Source organism: Capra hircus, chromosome 1 (genome assembly GCF_001704415.2).
Source record: "Capra hircus breed San Clemente chromosome 1, ASM170441v1, whole genome shotgun sequence".
NCBI lineage: Eukaryota > Metazoa > Chordata > Mammalia > Artiodactyla > Bovidae > Capra > Capra hircus.
Genome location: NC_030808.1, coordinates 124030628 through 124049683, shown reverse-complemented (window position 1 = coordinate 124049683; position 19056 = coordinate 124030628).

Below are 19056 nucleotides of genomic sequence, written 5' to 3'. Positions count from 1 at the left end.
TCTGGACAAATACATTATTATGTTGTAGCTGTTTGTTTTTGTGTAATTGCAGTCATAATAACATTTCATTTAGTATCTTATAGTTATAATACGTCTACTTGCATTTGATCTTCATAATCATTCTGCAAATCAGAACTCCTGTTTTATTTATGAGTAAAGTTGGAGACAAAAGAGTCTCATTTGAATATGGTAATAACTCAATAAATAATTTTAGATAGCATATTTTAAGACTTACCATGTATGAAGGATTTTAAAGGTATTAGGTGAATTAATTTCTTAACATAGCTTGTTAAAGTGCATATTAGTACTATTCTTCATTGATTTTTAAGATATATGTTGTTCAGCTAGCTATTGTATGATAATACCCGCCAAAATATAATGCCTAAAAAAGTAAATATTCTTGCTTACTAGCTTATATGGTGGTTTGCTTACCTGGGTGGGCTTACACGATGTCATACAAACTTGCTTATGCATCTGTGATCAGCTGCCGGGTTGGCTGGGAGCTGGGTGGTCTAGCAAAACCTGGATTGAGGTACACTGGCTCTATTCAATATGGTCCCTCTGTTTATCAGCAGATTAGTGAGGATTTATTTGCCTGGAAATGGCAGAGTTCAAAAATCAAATGGAAGTTTTGCAATGCCTCTTGAGCTTAGGTTTGCAATGAGCACACCATATATTTGTCATATTGTATTGGTCCAAACAGATCATGAGGCAAGCAGAAACTGACGTGTTGGGGAAATAGACTTCTTCATGGAAGAACCTGCAAAGTCATGGTGCAAAGAGCATGAATTCAGGGAAGAAAAGTAGTGAGACCATATTTGCAGACAATTTGCAACATATCCTTTTTCCTTCACTATAACATCTCTGAAATTTATCTTATAATCAATGTTGTCCTGGAATGGCTTCAGACTGGATTTCCATCAAATTATTCCAGAGATAATTTGTGTTTGCTTCTGCCAGTCACCTGGAGCATGACCAACCTAAAGCCACTTTCCAGTAAATTCTTTTTAGCATGATTCCTGGCTTCTTGTTCATATTTTAGGGGACATTTTTTTTTTCTCTCTCTACACTCTGTGCCAGGATGGAAGTATGCAAGTTTTCTAGTGCTCTTCTCTGTGTGTCAAGACGTCTTCTCATTTTTCTCATGTTGATATCATCAGTTCAGTTCAGTTCAGTCGCTCAGTCGTGTCCGACTCTTTGCAACCCCATGAATCGCAGCATACCAGGCCTCCCTGTCCATCACCAACAACCGGAGTTAACATCCATCGAGTCAGTGATGCCATCCAGCCATCTCATCCTCTGTCGTCCCCTTCTCCTCCTGCCCCCAATCCCTCCCAACATCAAAGTCTTTTCCAATGAGTCAACTCTTCGCATGAGGTGGCCAAAGTACTGGAGTTTCAGCTTTAGCATCATTCCTTCCGGAGAAATCTCAGGGTTGATCTCCTTCAGAATGGATCGGTTGGATCTCCTTGCAGTCCAAGGGACTCTCAAGAGTCTTCTCCAACACCACAGTTCAAAAGCATCAATTCTTCAGTGCTTAGCCTTCTTCACCGTCCAATTCTCACAACCATACATGACCTACAGGAAAAACCATAGCCTTGACTAGACAGAACTTTGTTGGCAAAGTAATGTCTCTGCTTTTGAGTATGCTATCTAGGTTGGTCATAACTTTCCTTCCAAGGAGTAAGCGTCTTTTAATTTCATGGCTGCAATCACCATCTGCAGTGATTTTGGAGCCCCCCAGCATAAAGTCTGACACTGTTTCCACTGTTTCCCCATTTATTTCCCATGAAGTGATGGGACCAGATGCCATGATCTTCGTTTTCTGAATGTTGAGCTTTAAGCCAACTATTTCACTCTCCTCTTTCACTTTCATCAAAAGGCTTTTTAGTTCCTCTTCACTTTCTGCCACAAGGGTGGTGTCATCTACGTATCTGAGGTTATTGATATTTCTTCCAGCAATCTTGATTCCAGCTTGTGCTTCTTCCAGCCCAGCGTTTCTCATGATGCACTCTGCATAGAAGTTCAATAAGCAGGGTGACAATATACAGCCTTGACGTACTCCTTTTCTTATTTGGAACCAGTCTGTTGTTCCATGTCCAGTTCTAACTGTTGCTTCCTGACCTGCATATAGGTTTCTCAAGAGGCAGGTCAGGTGGTCTGGTATTCCCATCTCTTTCAGAATTTTCCACAGTTTATTGTGATGCACACAGTCAAAGGCTTTGGAATAGTCAATAAAGCAGAAATAGATGTTTTTCTGGAACTCTCTTGCTTTTTCGATGATCCAGCAGATGTTGGCAAGGTGATCTCTGGTTCCTCTGCTTTTTCTAAAACCACCTTGAACATCTGAAAGTTCATGGTTCATGAATTGCTGAAGCCTGGCTTGGAGAATTTTGAGCATTACTTTACTAGCCTGTGACATGTGTGCAATGGTGCAATTGAACATTCTTTGGCATTGCCTTTCTTTGGAATTAGAATGAAAACTGACCTTTTCCAGTCCTGTGGCCACTGATGAATTTTCGAGATTTGCAGGCATATTGAGTGCAGCACTTTCACAGCATCATCTTTCAGGATTTGAAATAGCTCAACAGGCATTCCATCACCTCCACTAGCTTTGTTTGTAGTGATGCTTTCTAAGGCCCACTTGACTTCACATTCCAGGATGTCTCACTCTAGATGAGTGATCACACCATCGTGATTATCTTGGTCATGAAGATCTTTTTTGTACAGTTCTTCTGTGTATTCCTGCCACCTCTCTTAATATTTTCTGCTTCTGTTAGGTCCGTAACATTTCTGTCCTTTATTGTGCCCATCTTTGCATGAAATGTTCCCTTGGTATCTTTAATTTTCTTTAAGACATCTCTAGTCTTTCCCATTCTATTGTTTTCCTCTATTTCTTTGCATTGATCGCTGAAGAAGGCTTTCTTATCTCTTCTTGCTATTCCTTGGAACTCTGCATTCAGATGCTTATATTTTTCGTTTTCTCCTTTGCTTTACGCTTCTCTTCTTTTCACAGGTATCTGTAAGGCCTCCTCAGACAGCCATTTTGCTTTTTTGCATTTCTTTTCCATGGGGATGGTCTTGATCCCTGTCTCCTGTACCATGTCGTGAACCTCTGTCCACAGTTCATCAGGCACTCTGTCTATCAGATCTAGTCCCTTAAATCTATTTCTTCCTCTGTATAATCATAAGGGATTTGATTTAGATCATACCTGAATGGTCTAGTGGTTTTCCCTACTTTCTTCAATTTAAGTCTGAATTTGTCAATAAGGACTTCATGATCTGAGCCACAGTCAGCTCCCAGACTTGTTTTTATTGACTGTATAGAGCTTCTCCATCTTTGACTGCAAAGAGTATAATCAATCTGATTTCGATGTTGACCATCTGGTGATGTCCATGTGTAGAGTCTTCTCTTGTGTTGTTGGAAGAGGGTGTTTGCTATGACCAGTGCATTTTCTTGGCAAAATTCTGTTAGTCTTTGCCCTGCTTCATTCCGTATTCCAAGGCCAAATTTACCTGCTACTCCAGGTGTTTCTTGACTTCCTACTTTTGCATTCCAGTCCTCTATAATGAAAAGGACATCTTTTTTGGGTGTTAGTTCTAAAAGTTCTTGTAGGTCTTCATAGAACCCTTCTACTTCAGCTTCTTCAGCATTACTTGTTGGGGCATAGACTTGGATTACTGTGATATTGTATAGTTTGCTTTGGAAACGAACAGAGACCATTCTGTCATTTTGAGTTTGCATCCAACTACTGCATTTCGGACTCTTTTGTTGACCATGATGGCTACTCCATTTCTTCTGAGGGATTCCTGCCCGCAGTAGTAGATATAATGATCATCTGAGTTAAATTCACCCATTCCAGTCCATTTTAGTTTGCTGATTCCTAGAATGTCGACGTTCACTCTTGCCATCTCCTGTTTGACCACTTCCAATTTGTCTTGATTCATGGACCTGACATTCCAATATTGCTCTTTACAGTATCAGACCTTGCTTCTATCTCCAGTCACATCACAACTGGGTATTGTTTTTTCTTTGACTCCATTCCTTCATTCTTTCTGGAGTTATTTCTCCACTGATCTCCAGTAGCATATTGGGCATCTACTGCCCTGGGGAGTTCCTCTTTCAAATTCCTGTCATTTTGCCTTTTCATACTGTTCATGGGGTTCTCAAGGCAAGAATACTGAAGTGGCTTGCCATTCCCTTCTCCAGTGGGCCACATTCTGTCAGACCTCTCCACCATGACCTGCCCGTCTTGGGTGGACCTACGGGCATGGCTTAGTTTCACTGAGTTAGACAAGGCTGTAGTCCTAGTGTGATTAGATTGACTAGTTTTCTGTGATTATGGTTTCAGTGTGTCTGCCCCCGATACCCTCTTGCAACACCTACCGTCATACTTGGGTTTCTCGTACCTTGGATGTGGGGTATCTCTCCACGGCTGCTCCAGCGAAGCGCAGCTGCTGCCCCTTACCTTGGATGAGGAGTATCTCCTCACCACTGCCCCTCCTGACCTTGAACGTGGAATAACTCCTCTTGGCCCTTCTGCGCCCGCGCAGCCACTGCTCCTCCCGTTGATGTCATAGCCCTTTGGTATATCCACTTAACACAGCGTCTTCTCCTCAGCTCTTTCCTTTGGGTAATTTTTCTTTTGTTGTAATACATAAAATAATGGTGTGACTTATAATCAAAGGCATCTTAGACAAAATATGATACATCTCTAAAGATGAGGAATTTAAACCATGGTGATTTTAATTAAGTTGCCGAAGGCCTATGAGATGGTGGTGGTTTAATCACTAAGTCATGTCCAGCTCTTGCAACCTCATAGACTGAAGCCTGCCAGGCTCCTCTGTCCATGGGATTCTCCAGGCAAGAATACTGGAGTGGGTTGTCATTTTCTCCTCCAAGGGATCTTCCCAACCCAGGAATCAAACCCAGGTCTCCTGCATTCCAGGCAGATTCTTTACTGACTGAGCTCTGAGGAAAGCCCACCCATAAGACATGAGTGTTAAATAGTAAACAAAAGATTGAAGTCCTATTATTCTGGCTGTAGGAGCGCCACTTCTCAGCACTGTATTATTGAATTATGGAACCTAATATTTAACTTTAAAGATACATTGTAGCTTAAGAATTTTCTTATAGTGTTTCTCTATTACCATTTGTCATGATAATCCTTTCTGACAGTACATATAAAACTGAATAAAGTGAAACTCGCTCAGTCATGTCCGACTCTCTGTGACCCCATGAACTATACTGTTCATTGAATCCTCCAGCCCAGAATACTGGAGTGGGTAGCCTTTCCCTTCTCCAGGGGATCTTCCCAACCCAGGGATTGAACCCAGGCTTCCCACATTGCAGGTGGATTCTTTACCAGCTGAGCCACAAAGGAAGCCAGACAGTACTCAGGGATTACATAATAAATAAATAAATAAATAATTTAATATGTAAAAACATATAAAGGATCAAAAATAAATAAATAATATTCTCTCTCTTCCAGGCAATACATATTATTTTATTTTATTGTTTTAAACTATACTTAAATTTTTAATGATTCTTTTAATGTAGATCATTTTGAAGTTTTTATTGATTTTGTTACAATACTCCCGTTTTGTGTTTTGACTTTTGGCTAGGAGGTATATGGGATCTTAGTTCCCCAAACAGGGATCGAACCCACACCCCCTGCACTGGTAGATGAAGGCTTAACCACTAGACCACCAGGAAATTCTCAATATACATTATTTTTTTAAAACTTTTTTATTTTGTATTGGAGTATAGATGATTAACCCAGTACACAATATTCTAATAGTAACTTAACTTTATGAGGCTAATAGTATATGTGATTACAAATGCATTCAGTTCAGTTCAGTTCAGTTCAGTTCATTTGCTCAGTCATGTCTGACTCTTTGTGACCCAGTGGACTGCATCATACCAGGCTTTCCAGTCCATCCCCAAGTCCCAGGTAGGAGTTGGACAGAAATCAAACTCTTGTCCATTGAGTCAGTGATGCCATCCAGTCATCTCATCCTCTGTCGTCCCCTTCTCCTCCTGCCTTCAATCTTTCCCACCATCAGGTTCTTTCCCAAGGATTCAGTTCTTTGCATCAGGAGTTTCAACTTCCAATGAATATTCAGGACTGACTTCCTTTAGGGTTGACTGGTTTGACCTCCTTGCTGTCCAAGGAACTCTCAAGAGTCTTCTCCAACACCACATTTCAAAAGCATCAATTCTTTGGCTCCAAATCTCTAGTAGGTTCCATTAAGAGAGACTTTCCAGCAGTTTAAAAATATATATATTTCTACAATCACCCTATTAAAATTAGCTGTTTCCATCCCAATATAATACTCTGTCTTTCCAAGGAAATAAGACTCATCTGTATATCTTTGGTCTAATATCTGGCCTATCTGCTAAATTATTCACTATTAAGAGAGTGTACATGCTTATCTAACTCACCCAAACACTTCAAATAATTCATATACAATGAAGAATCAACAATAGTAATTAAAAGATAGCGAATAAAAACCCTAATTACAAGGACATTTTTATACAGCTATGAAACTGTATGAGCTTAAAATTTTAATATATTTTTTTAATTTTGCAAAGAAAGAATTACCTTGTTGCCCTAAGCTGTTGTTTTTCCACTAGCTTTACATTTTAGAACTATTAAACATTTTAAAAAATTCCATGCAAGTTGAGATAAGCTCTGAAATATTTGCCAATAAAGAATCACAAGTTTTTCTCAAGCTGCAAAGCAGCAGTGGCATATTAAATATTTAAAAACCACACAAAGTGTTCTTTCTGAGTTGTCATCCCTTTCTAAAGAAATGTATTAAAAGAATTCCCTCCTGTCTCCATAGAATCCCCACGTTTCATGAATAAAGGTAATACTTTTTTCTCTCTGCTGTAAATAAATCTAAAATTAATTCTAACTAACGCTCCTGAAAGTAAACATACAATGCTTTTTCTCATAAGCTATAAGGAGGCCCCCAAATAGATTTTCGACACCTACAAATATCCAGGCTTTAGTTATTGGAGAGTGCCATATGTTTCTCAGTCTGACACATTGGTATGTGGGATTTCAGTTTTATTCCAGTTGGAGATGTGTGGTGTCAGACTGTCATACTAATAAATAAGACAAATAGTTCAGAATCTTTCTAATTTCTTCAGTAGATTTCTGGGCATATTTAATTCAACAGATTTGGGAGTTGACATATGTTAAATCCATATTTCATTTTGGGTAAATAAAACAATGATATTCAAATGGATAAACACTCCTCAATTATTTTTCAACAGCAAGATTCTCTCTGAAATGCCATATTTTACTAAATTTGGCCTCAGTTTTTTTTTTTTTCTGTCAACCTTTTGTTTGATAGTTCTTTGTTAGCTCAAAGACTTTTTTAAATCTCAAAGTGTGCCTAAAATTTTAAATATTTAGCTGTTACTCTTCATTACCATTTAGTGTCTATCATAATAGTATTTTTCCTCTTAGAGTCAGCTTTTCTGGCAACTTCTGTTGCCTTTGAAGATTTCTTTTTTTTTTTAGCCTAAATTTATTAATTTTTAACATAAGTCCCTGAAAATGATATCTGCTCAACAAATTATTGGTAGCTATGGTAACACTAAGAAAAAAAAAATCTAACATTTTACTTAGTAATATTTTAAATGTTTTATTTGGTCAAAATAATACAATTAAAACAAAGAAAATGTACAATCTTTCTAGTTCTAAGAACTAAATTTCATTAAAAAACATTCCCTTTGCTTACACAAATGAGAACACTGCACAAAGAGAGGCTTACTATGTTGATTTGGGATTTACAGAGCTATTGTAGTGTAGGGCAATTCTGAAAGCTTTCTTCTGCTTTGTCTGAACCTGCTCAGAAGTGGAATCAAATTAAATCTGTGTGGTAGTCTCCAAAGACGGCTTCAGTCAGTTCCTTCTGTCTCTGTATATGCACGCTATGTCTCCCTCCAAAAGCAGAAAGCATTTTTTTGTTTGTTTGTTTTCTATAGTTTGGGGTTGGCCCTCTGACAGCTCTACTTAATAGAATGCAGCCTAAATGGCATTTTAGGTCTTCTGAGGCCAAGTCTTAAGAGAATGTGGGCTTCCTACTTCCTACTTTTTGGATTCCAGTAGCCATACTGTGAGGAAGCCTGAGTAGCTATAAGGATAGGTCCACGTGGAGCAGAATGGAAGGCTCTGCCTGTCAGTCCCAGAGATCCCAGCTGCTGGTCTAACCGATAACCGATGTTATGCTGTCTGAATAAAGCCTTTTGGACTTTGTCACCATCTCAGAATACATGTCACTGGTATTGGCATGGGATTCTGTGTAAGAACAAAGACTAAGGCTAGGCAAGATAATCAGAATGAGACCTGAGGGATCAGGGAAACAGGTCACCAGGGTGTGTAGGGCAGTTTGATATTCTAAATGCTAAACTTTAGTTTCTCATGGGTGAATCTGGAAAATTTTTTCCACAATTCTACCAGAAATGTCCTTACTGTATACTCTGGGTTGAAGAGAAAGAAAGGTTAGTTTATTATCTAAAAAGTGCATCTTAGCCAATCAATACACAGAGAAGTCAGAGAATGTGCAGTAAGACTCTTCTAATCTCTGTAGTTTGTGTGCAGCCAAAGAACAGTGGCGTGGGTACGGGTCAGGGCTTCACCCTATTCAGCTTGTTCCACTGGTTTCTCAAAAAACACTCTTCTTGTCCCCTTTCCTCTGTTAGCACTAATTCTATCAGTTTTGTTCCCCCAGGCCCTCTTGCTGTTCGAGAGGGTCTCCTGATCTCATTTGGAGGAAAAAGTAGTTTGAAGCAATTTCCTTCAGGAGTGCCAACTCAAAGTCCGCTGTCTCCAAGATGGTCCTATATTTTACTGCAGTTTTAACGCCATTTTCACTTAGCATTATAAAAGCTGTCATGCTAAAATACGGAGTCTCTTTTTTCTGTTGTTAGTTGCTTACAGAAGGGAGCCTTATTTTTCTTTGCATCCTATACTCTGTATCCTAGGCAACCCTTCCTTGTGCCCCCTCACCCCACAACCTGTCACATAAAGATAGCTTCAGATTGCAAATTAGTAGGTCTTTTTGCTTATTTTTATCAGAATATTTTTAGGCCCTCAACTTTACCTATGAAATTGTTGCTGTTGTTGTTTAGTTGCTAAGTGCTGTCCAACTGTTTTTCGATGGACTGCAGCCCGCCAGGCTCTTCTGTCCTTGGGATTTTCCAGGCAAGAATAATGGAGTGGATTGCTATTTTCTTCTCCAGGGGATCTTCCCAACCCAGGGATTAACCCAAAGTTTCATGCTTGGCAGGCAGATTCTTTACCACTAAGCCACCTGTGTACTAACCCTTAAAGCTATCAACTGTAGGAAGTGAAGTTTTAGAATTTTAAAGTTGATTAGATCATCCATGCAGGTATGACTTAAACAATTAAAATAAAGATATTTTAGCAAGAGGAAAATATTTTTCTGTAATAGAACCAAAATAAAGTCAAGATTTAAAAATCATTGAAGTCCATTAATTCATCATTAAAGTAGTTCATCTATTATTAGCATGAAGCAAAAATTCACTTAAGCAGGCACTGAAGCCAATGCAATAATCCAGAATCAAATTTAATTGTATGAAAGATTTTATATATTGAATTGAATAACACTAGTCAAGCTATTTGAAGTGGCTAAACATATCAGGAAATTATATAATCTAAAATAACCAATTATGAATTTTAAATAATTGAACTATAGTGATTTTTATGGACTGGAAATATTGGTGTTACATAACAACAATTTCTTGGAATTTCGTAGAAGCTTTGAAGTATCAGTTCTTTTTGAAGAAAAAGGGGGCTAAAAATTATCTTCCAAACATTTACAAATAAAAAACAAAGCTGGCAGATAAAATTTTTATCACTTCAAACATTGAATCAATCAATTTCTAGGTTAATTTGTTAAAATGACCAACTCTAAAGAATGGAGAGAAGCTTATTTGAAGAACTGGGACCCTTCAGTATATAGAGGTCACTTCTATATTAAAGAGGACAATCCATTATTTTCAAAATGCCATTCTTTCTACACGTTTGTCATGAGTTTCTTGAAAATTAATGATAGTCTTCAGAAAAGCTACTATAAGTCCCTGAAGATTCTGACAACATTGATTGTACCATACCACATCCATTAGGAGGAAGTTTAAAAATATGTCAGCAGGACAAAAGAAGCTGATCGCAGATGTTTTACCTCTGTATTAGCATGCACCAATGGAAAAAAGGTACTTTATTCAAGAAAAGAGACACAGTGAAGGATGCTATGACAAAATAACCTACTAAAATCCAAATGAACTTAGCTGCAAGTAATCTTAAATTTCCAAACAAAAAAAAAAAGACTCTATTTATCTTCACTTTAACTTTAGCATTTTTTCTCTCTTATGCTATTTCGAATACTTACTGAGTACCTTGTAAATCCCCAAATCAGAATTCAAGTTTTGTTTGTTCCTAAATTCTAATCATTCAGACATGGTAGCACATTCTTTCCTCTAGGTTAGCCAAATCCTTTATTAACCAAAATGCTTTATTATTTAAGCCCTTTTGGTAATGAAGAGTAGCATTCAGAATGACCACATGGCAAGACAAATTTCCTTCCTAATATGAGACTATATATTGAAAATCAAGAAGGTAGAGAGAGTCAAAGATATGTTCAGAAAAAGGATCCTGTGTCTATAAGAACCATACAGAAGTGAAGTGGTAAGATTAAGATAGAGATGTGAGTGTGAAGATGTTTCACAATAATAGTAATCTCTAGTATTTACTAAGCATTTGTCATGTAGTCAATGTGCTCAGTATACTTAACGTAAATGAGGCAATGTTGTGTTACTATTATTGTAATGGTATGCTATTTATGCTCATTTCTTAGGTGGTACACTGAGTGATGAAGGACTTAAATGACTTGCCCAAGGCCACACAGCTGACAAATGGTGGTTGGTTAATTGAAGCCAGACTCTTTTAATACAAATACCAAACTCTTAAATTAGGGATTCACAATACAGCAGACGCAGGACAAGGATAGTGGTAAACATAATTGCAAACAGAGATTCTTAAACAATTGGTGAAAATTGAGTAAATTGATGTCTCTAAAATAAATCTAAGTAAGTGCTCTTACTTGAATACATGAGATGCTGTGCAGTTTTACCCTTTAAATTTATATGCTCTTGTTTTTCTGCTTTATTTCTTTTATGTAAATTAAGACATTGATTTGAGACCCAATTCACTTAGCACTAAACAGGCCCTGTTCAGAATTCCAAGATGCTTGGAAAAGTTTTTGCCAAAAGCAGAATCTTTTCTGTTTCTCATTTTGTATTCCTATGGCCTCACATTTGCTCCCAGAATTCTCAAATTTCAAGTTCTAGCTGTTGTTCTGATATTGACTCTTTTGCTTTCACTGTGAGAGTGACAAGTAGTGACAAAACAGGATATGTGTAAGGATATGTGAGGTATTGCAGAGCCCCCTTTGAAGCATGACACAGACTTTAGGAGAACACTCTGAATGTCTTTATAACATGTCACCTGGTAATTTGATCATAAAAGCTTCCACATGATTGATGATTCTCTTTATTAATCTTTGAAAATTTCACAGGTTAACTTTAATTTAAAAAATTAGAAAATACCACAATCCCACCAATTTACACCGCTACTCAGGAGGGTTCCAATCTTTCATAAATTTGTTCTAATATTTCATGACAGAGAGAACTAGCAGTTCAAAGCTGGAATTTTCTCCCACTTTGAATTTTAAAAGTCTTGCAAAGATAGGAATCTGCATAGGGGAATTGACTTTTCTGCTTTTATCCAGTCATACTAATGACAGTAGTGACAATGGGCCTCATGTATTGAGCCATTGTTTTCTGCTTCTTGGGATTGTGGTTAATAAATATTTCTACATTTATTATTTCATTTAAGATTCACAACAGGAATAAGTAATAGTGTTCCAATCAGTCATCTCTTATTGATGGACTTGGAGATTTTAAACAGCTTGTTCTAGGTTGTCCAGTTAGTAACAGAGTCTAGCCTTATAGCCTGCAGTCTCGTTTTAGGTCCTATATATTTTAGTTTCTAAGTAAAAGACAAAAGTTCCCAGTAATTACTTGGAGATTTGAGCAATTTGTTGGCTACTTGCTGTGTTAGTCTGTTACGACAGCCATAACAAAATACCAGCGACCAGGTGACTCAAACAGCAGGCACTCATTTTTTCACCATTCTGGAGGCTGGAGGTCCAAAGTTAAGGTGTCAGCAGGTTTGGCTTTTCCCGAGGCCTTTTTTCTAGGCTTGCAGTTGCCCATCTTCTCTGTGTGTCCTCATACGGCCTTTTCTCTGTACATCCTTTCCCCTGGTGTCTCTTCTTTTTCTCATAAAGGCACTGGCTTTATTGGATTACATTCTTACTTTAATTTTAAGGGCTTCCTAGATGGCACCGGATCAAAGCTATGGTTTTTCCAGTAGTCATGTACAGATGTGAGAGTTGGAACATAAAGAAGGCTGAGGGCCAAAGAATTGATGCTTTTGAACTGTGGTATTGGAGAAGACTCTTGAGAGTGCCTTGAACAAGCAAAGAGATCAAAGCAGTCAATCCTAAAAGAAATCAACCCTGAATATTCAGTGGAAAGCCTGATGCTGAAACTGAAACTCCAATACTTTGACCATCTGACGCGAAGAGCCAGTTCATTGGAAAAGCCCCTGATGCTGGGAAAGACTGAAAGCAGGAGGAGAAGGGGATGACAGAGGATGAAATGGTTGGGTGACATCACTGACTCAATGGACATGAGTTTGAGCAAACTCTGGGAGATAGTGAAGGACTGGGAAGCCTGGCATGCAGTAGTCCATGGGGCTGTGAAAAGTTGGATACAACTGAGCAACTGAGCAACAAGAAGGTGGTGCTGGTGGTAAAGAATCCTCCTGCTGATGCAGGTGATACAAGAGACATGGGTCTGCTCTTTGGGTCAGTAAGGTCCCCTAGAGAAGGGAGTGGCAACCTGCTCCAGTATTCTTGCCTATAAAATGGGACAGCCTTCCACCCTGTACTTGGGGGAGATCAACTGACTGTACTCAGACTCCCTGACTCTGGACAAGGATTAATGATGCTCTTATTCTAACTTTAGCATGGTTATTAATAGTAAAAGCAGAGGGTTATGTGAAGTGCAGTGTGAAACACACAGAAGACAAATTTAGGGCAAAATAAAGGACACATTGTATGAAGGTAATTTAATATTTAAAGCTAAAGGCAGAAGGGCAGAATAACAAAGAGAGAAACTGAAAGAAAATGTGACACATTATCCCTCAGGCACAAACAAATTAAAAATTTGGTTGAAAAGTAGATGAAGCTTGTTACAGATTCTGGGCTCTATCCCATGACTGAGGAGGTGGTTCTGATGGTACAGGAAACACTCACTGAAGCCCTCAGTGGAGGGATTCTTGTTCTGTCAGCCCTGCCCTCCTCCTTCCATCACGAAAGTCCTTTAAGAGCCTGCATGGAATATTTAAATATTTGGTGGTTATATAAAATTGCTAAGGGATGTATCAATTCTGTCCATTATTATTAATCAGAAAAACAGCATATGCTTCATCTGCCTTTAATCAAAATGTACCTGCTTTGGCGAGATTACCAAACAGCCTTCTCTTTCTTTTAAAAAATGGTCACGGGATCCATTTTTTCCCCTAATTTTGGATTGTATGCTTAGTCACTCAGTCATGTCCAACTCTGTGCAACGCCATGGACTGTAGCCCAGGCTCCGCTGCCCATGGGATTCTCCAGGCAAGAATACTGGAGTGGGTAGCCATTCCTTTCTCCAGGGTATCTTCCCGACCCAGGGATGGAACCTGTGTTTCCTGCATTGCAGAAGATTCTTTACTGTCTGAGCCATTTGGCAAGTTATAAAGGCAGAATACTGTATTCAGAGAAAAGATCAAAGTAACTAGAATAATTTAGACCACAAAGCACAAAGTCATTAAAAATTATTCAAGAATATGAGACCTTATTATAGACAAAATGATAATGATTTGCAGCTTCACAGAAGGGAGAATGTTACTGTAGAACTCAGGAATCCAGCTGGATATAAAGAAGACCCTCCCAGTTGTGAAAAGTAATAAACCTTCTCTAAATATCCTTCAATGTCAAGCATAGTGAATCACAATCTTTCTGCAGATTTGAGATTTTGTTTTACTCGTTTGAGTCTGTATTTTCCCATTTCACCCATAATTTAAAAATGTAGTATAAGATAATTGCCTTTTTGTAGCCTCACTACTTATAAATTAGTTTTATATATTTTTTCACATTCCTTATTTCACTTTGTCCACAATACCTCTAGAGCATGGAATACAGGCTTTATCAGTCTTGTGTGTATGTGTTTAAGATGAAAAAACTTGACTGCTAGCATCTTATTTAAGTATTTTGCCCAAGATCAAATAAATAGTATTACATCTGATGCTTTTTAAATCAAAAATTTTGGTCTAATTTTCTATTTAACTGTAATGTGAGCTTGGAATTAGGACAGATTACTTAGTTTTATTCATGACTAAATGCAGGATTTTGTGGCATCCTCTGGATAATGTTATCCTCCTATGCAATAAATTCGGTGTCTTCTGGCTGCTTATCAGACAAATTCCAGGCTACCCAGCCTGGGTTCAAAGGGCTACAGATTCTCTCCTTTTCCTCTTTTTCCAGCTTTCCATTTGCCAGTCTCCTAGTATCCCTGAGGCATCAATTCCCCATCTGTGTAACCACTCTGAGTACAGGGTGCATGATACAGAATGTGAGGAATGTGATAGTCTTAATTCATGTGTTATTAAAAATTATGCTCCCCCAGGTTCAGTGGAAAAGAATTTGCCTGCCAATGCAGGAGACTCAGGTTCAATCCTTGGGTCAGGAAGATCCCTTGGAGAAGGAACTGGCAACCCACTCCAGTATTCTTGCCTGGAAAATCTCATGGATAGAGGAGCCTGGATGGCTGTAGTCCATGGGGTCACAAAAGAGTCAGACACAACTTAGCAACTAAACAACAAAATTAAAAATTATAAAGAATCCTCAACAAGAAAGAGAAAACTATCTTGCCCATGTGCATCTTTGGAAGGGGCATGGATTTAGAAAGATCAGGGATGTCATTTTAATATATAGGTAATTCTCCAAGCAGCTGATGCTGCTTTCCCCGAGGGCTATTCATCAGCTGGCAGCTGGAGAACCACACTTTCTTTTGTCTATGCATAAATCTTGGCATGGGAAGCAGCAGGGTGAAAATCTGTGCCTGGAGGAGATTATGACTAGCTTCCTTTTATGCACAAATAGACAATAGAAGTGCGTGTTCCATGCTCTAATTGTAGTATATCTTCTCCATTTAAAGTGTCCACTCTAGTTTTAAGTCCTACTTTATTGGACAGGAAAAATAATAGATTTAAAGTGAGACAAGCCTGAAAATCATCTTGGTTCTACCATCTACAAAATGGACAGTCTTGGGCAAGCTAGACAACTTTTTCTAAAGATGGGGAGGGATGGGGAGAGGGGTTCAGGAAAGGGAACACATGTGCACCCATTGCTGATTCATGCCAATGTATGGCAAAAACCACTACAATATTGTAAAGTAATTAGCCTCCAATTAAAATTAATTAATTAATTTTTTAAGAAGTAAGTTTCTTTGCTCTCAAGTTAATATAGTCAATTACCTATCTAACAAATTGTTGTTAGGATTAAATAAAATAAACTATTTAGAGGTGACTACCTACATGGTACTTTCTCTGTACACACTCGGTACTCAATAAGAGGACAACTAGAAAAGTAATGATAGTTCTGTCTCAGTTTTCTTTTTTTTCCATTTTTTGGCAACTCTGGGTCTTCTTTGGGGAATGTGGAATTCTCTAGTTGTGGCTCAGGAGTTTAGTTGCCTCACAGATTTGGGATCTTAGTTCCCCAACCAGGTATTGAACCCACATCTCCTGCATTGGAGGGCAGATTCTTAACCACTGAACCACTAGTTCAGTTCAGTTCAGTTGTTCAGTCGTGTCTGACTCTTTGCAACCCTATGGACCGCAGCAGGCCAGGCCGCCCTGTCTGTTATCAACTCCGAGAGTTTACTCGATGCCATCCAACTATCTCATCCTCTGTTGTCCCCTTCTCCTCCCACCTTCAGTCTTTCCCAGCATCAGGGTCTTTTCAAATCAGTCAGCTCTTCGTATCAGGTGGTCAAATTATTGGAGTTTCAGCTTCAACGTCAGTCCTTCCAATGAATATTGAGGACTGATTTCCTTTAGGATGGACTGGTTGGATCTCCTTTCAGTTGAAGGGACTCTCAAGAGTCTTCAACAGCACAGTTCAAAAGCATCAATTCTTTGGTGCTCTTTATAGAGCTTTCTTTATAGTCCAACTCTCACATCTTTACATGACTACTGGAAAAACCGTAGCCTTGACTAGACAGACCTTTTTTGAACTACCAAGGAAGTCCCCAAATAGATCCATTTTTGTAAACACTCATTAATCTCCATTTATCTATACCTTGGGCCCATGTTAGTGTACAAGAGTACGCTAACAAGTAGTACACATACAAGAGTACTTCAAATATTAATAAATTAATTATTTAAGCATATATTGAACAGCTTTGATATTGAACTTCCAGTTATGGGGATGTCAATATATAGGCAATAATTTGAGTAAAAACAGGAATTACAATGTACAAAGTGTTAAATGAGGAGGTATATATGGTAAGTGGGTAAGTGCAGTAGTACCCCAGTAATGAAGGAGACTCCAAGTTACAATAGGAGACAGGATGGATGCAAGGTGATTTAAGTTGAAGCTAGAAGGATGAATTGGATAGAACTGGAAGGGTGGAAAAAACTGCTCCTACAGGGTGAGGAGTGGCTAGATTTGAAGCCTCAGAATCAACACGTGCATGGTTGTGCCATGATGAGACTGCTCTCCTTGAGCCAAGGATGTGTTTAGGGCACAAGAGTGTGTGGGGGCACTCATACCTATTGATAGGCAAAGGAGATGCACATGGTAATGGACCTTCAAATCCAAGTGAGATTTAATTTTGATTCAAAGGCAGCAAGGAAGTGGTAGAGGTTCAAGAGCAAAACAGTGATACAAATGAGACCTTTTGCTTGTTGGTCATATATAGAATAAATTGGATAGGAAAATAAAAGCTTATGAGATTTCTCTGTTGGTTCAATGGTTAAGATTTCGCCTTCCAATTCAAGGGGCGTAGGTTCAATCCCTGGTCAGGGGGTTAAGATTCCACATGCTTCACAGCTGGGAAAACAAACAGACAGGCAAACAGAAAACACATAAAACAGAAGCAATATTGTAATAAATTCAATAAAGACTTTAAAAATGGTCCACATGAAAAAAAGTCTTAATTAAAAAAAATTAAAATGTTAAAAAAAGCAAAGCTTATTTAACAGCTTTTGATGCAATGCATACGGTGTTAGTGGGGCTTCTCAGGTGGCACTAGTAGTAAAGAACACACCCACCTACCAATGCAGGAGACATAAGAGACATGGGTTCAGTCCCTGGGTTGGGAATATCCCCTGGAGGAGGACATGGCAACCCACTCCAGTACTCTTGCCTGGAGAATCCCATAGACAGAGGATCCTGGTGGGCTACAGTCCATAGGGTTGCAAAGAGTCAGACACAACTGAAGCAACTTAGCACACATGCACAGACATATGGTAATAGTGAGTATCTTTACTTGGTTCCCTCGGGATGAGGTAAGGAAGACCTTAAAAACAACAGTGGTTGGTGGTGGGAAATTATTCACAGGACTTAGAGACATACAAGTTATAGAGGGAGACAGGCAAACTCGAGTGATTCTGGGCTGGAAGGCAACCTAATAGTGAAACTGTCATGTGAATTTTGGAAGATCTCTGTGTTAGCAAGATCTTGAGTTGGACTTTGAGAATGCTATACTACACACTGTACTACGCATGTGGAAAAGTCCATTAGGAACTTTAGCTCCTCAAATCAATAAAAGTTTAAGGCAGCTTCTTAAAATGCTACCCTGAACCTGAACTGAGACCTGAAAATCTAACCTCAACTCTAATTCTAACCTTTCTGCCAGTTTATTCATAAATGATGAAAATAAATAACTGACACAAGTAGAAAGAGCCTGAATCTTCAGTCAATGGGGATTTATTTTATTCTGTAATTGCTTCTGGGTAGACCTTTCATTAATGGATTCATTAGTTACAAATATATATAATGAAGATTATTCTTCAGATAGCCATGAATTTTGAAGGATCTAAGCTTTCCCAATTTTTCATAAACCATAAGTTAAAACTGAGCAGATCTTTCTGGTTTTGATTCAATTGAACCACTGAATAGAAAAATCCATGTCAGGTCAAGATTCTCCCTCTTCTCATGTTAACTGAATTGGATCAATTGATAGCAGATGAGCAGTTGACTTAATAAAAATTCAATCAAATGCTTGCTAATCCAATGTATTATAAACCTTCTTCTATGAGATTATTTGGCTTATTATTGATGAGTTCAAGGTAAAGTGATTGTAATTTTGGGCTGGCTACAGAAGTATTCAACAGCTTTTGTGTGTTCTTTACAATGTAGATGAAGTATAAATATTAAGTTATCTAGTATCTACCTTCATCTTATGTATAGGTGTCCCCATCAAACCTTTCTTTCTCCTTCTCATAAACAGGAGTGTGGAAGTGTTCCAAGAGGAAAATTTTATTTTACTTTCTAAGTTGGGAAGCACACAGTGTGGTGACTCAATGTTCTCTTACTATTCATAACCTAGTCTGTGCATTATTTCTAGAAAACCATATGCAAAGATTGTTTCTATTTATGAAATGGTTGATGATTTCTGCTGCCTCATATGCTGTATTTCTCTTTCTGATTGATGGCAGTGGAATAATTCCAGGGTGGATATGATATAAGGCTAAGAGATCAACATTATTTCCTTGGTGAATTGATTACTTTCCTCGGAATTTATAGTTCCTACCAAGACTGCAAATTAATATGGTGGATGCACTTAGTTATTCTGATTGTGCCTTCCATTTAAATGCAGGCAGCTTAGACATTAAATGTTCC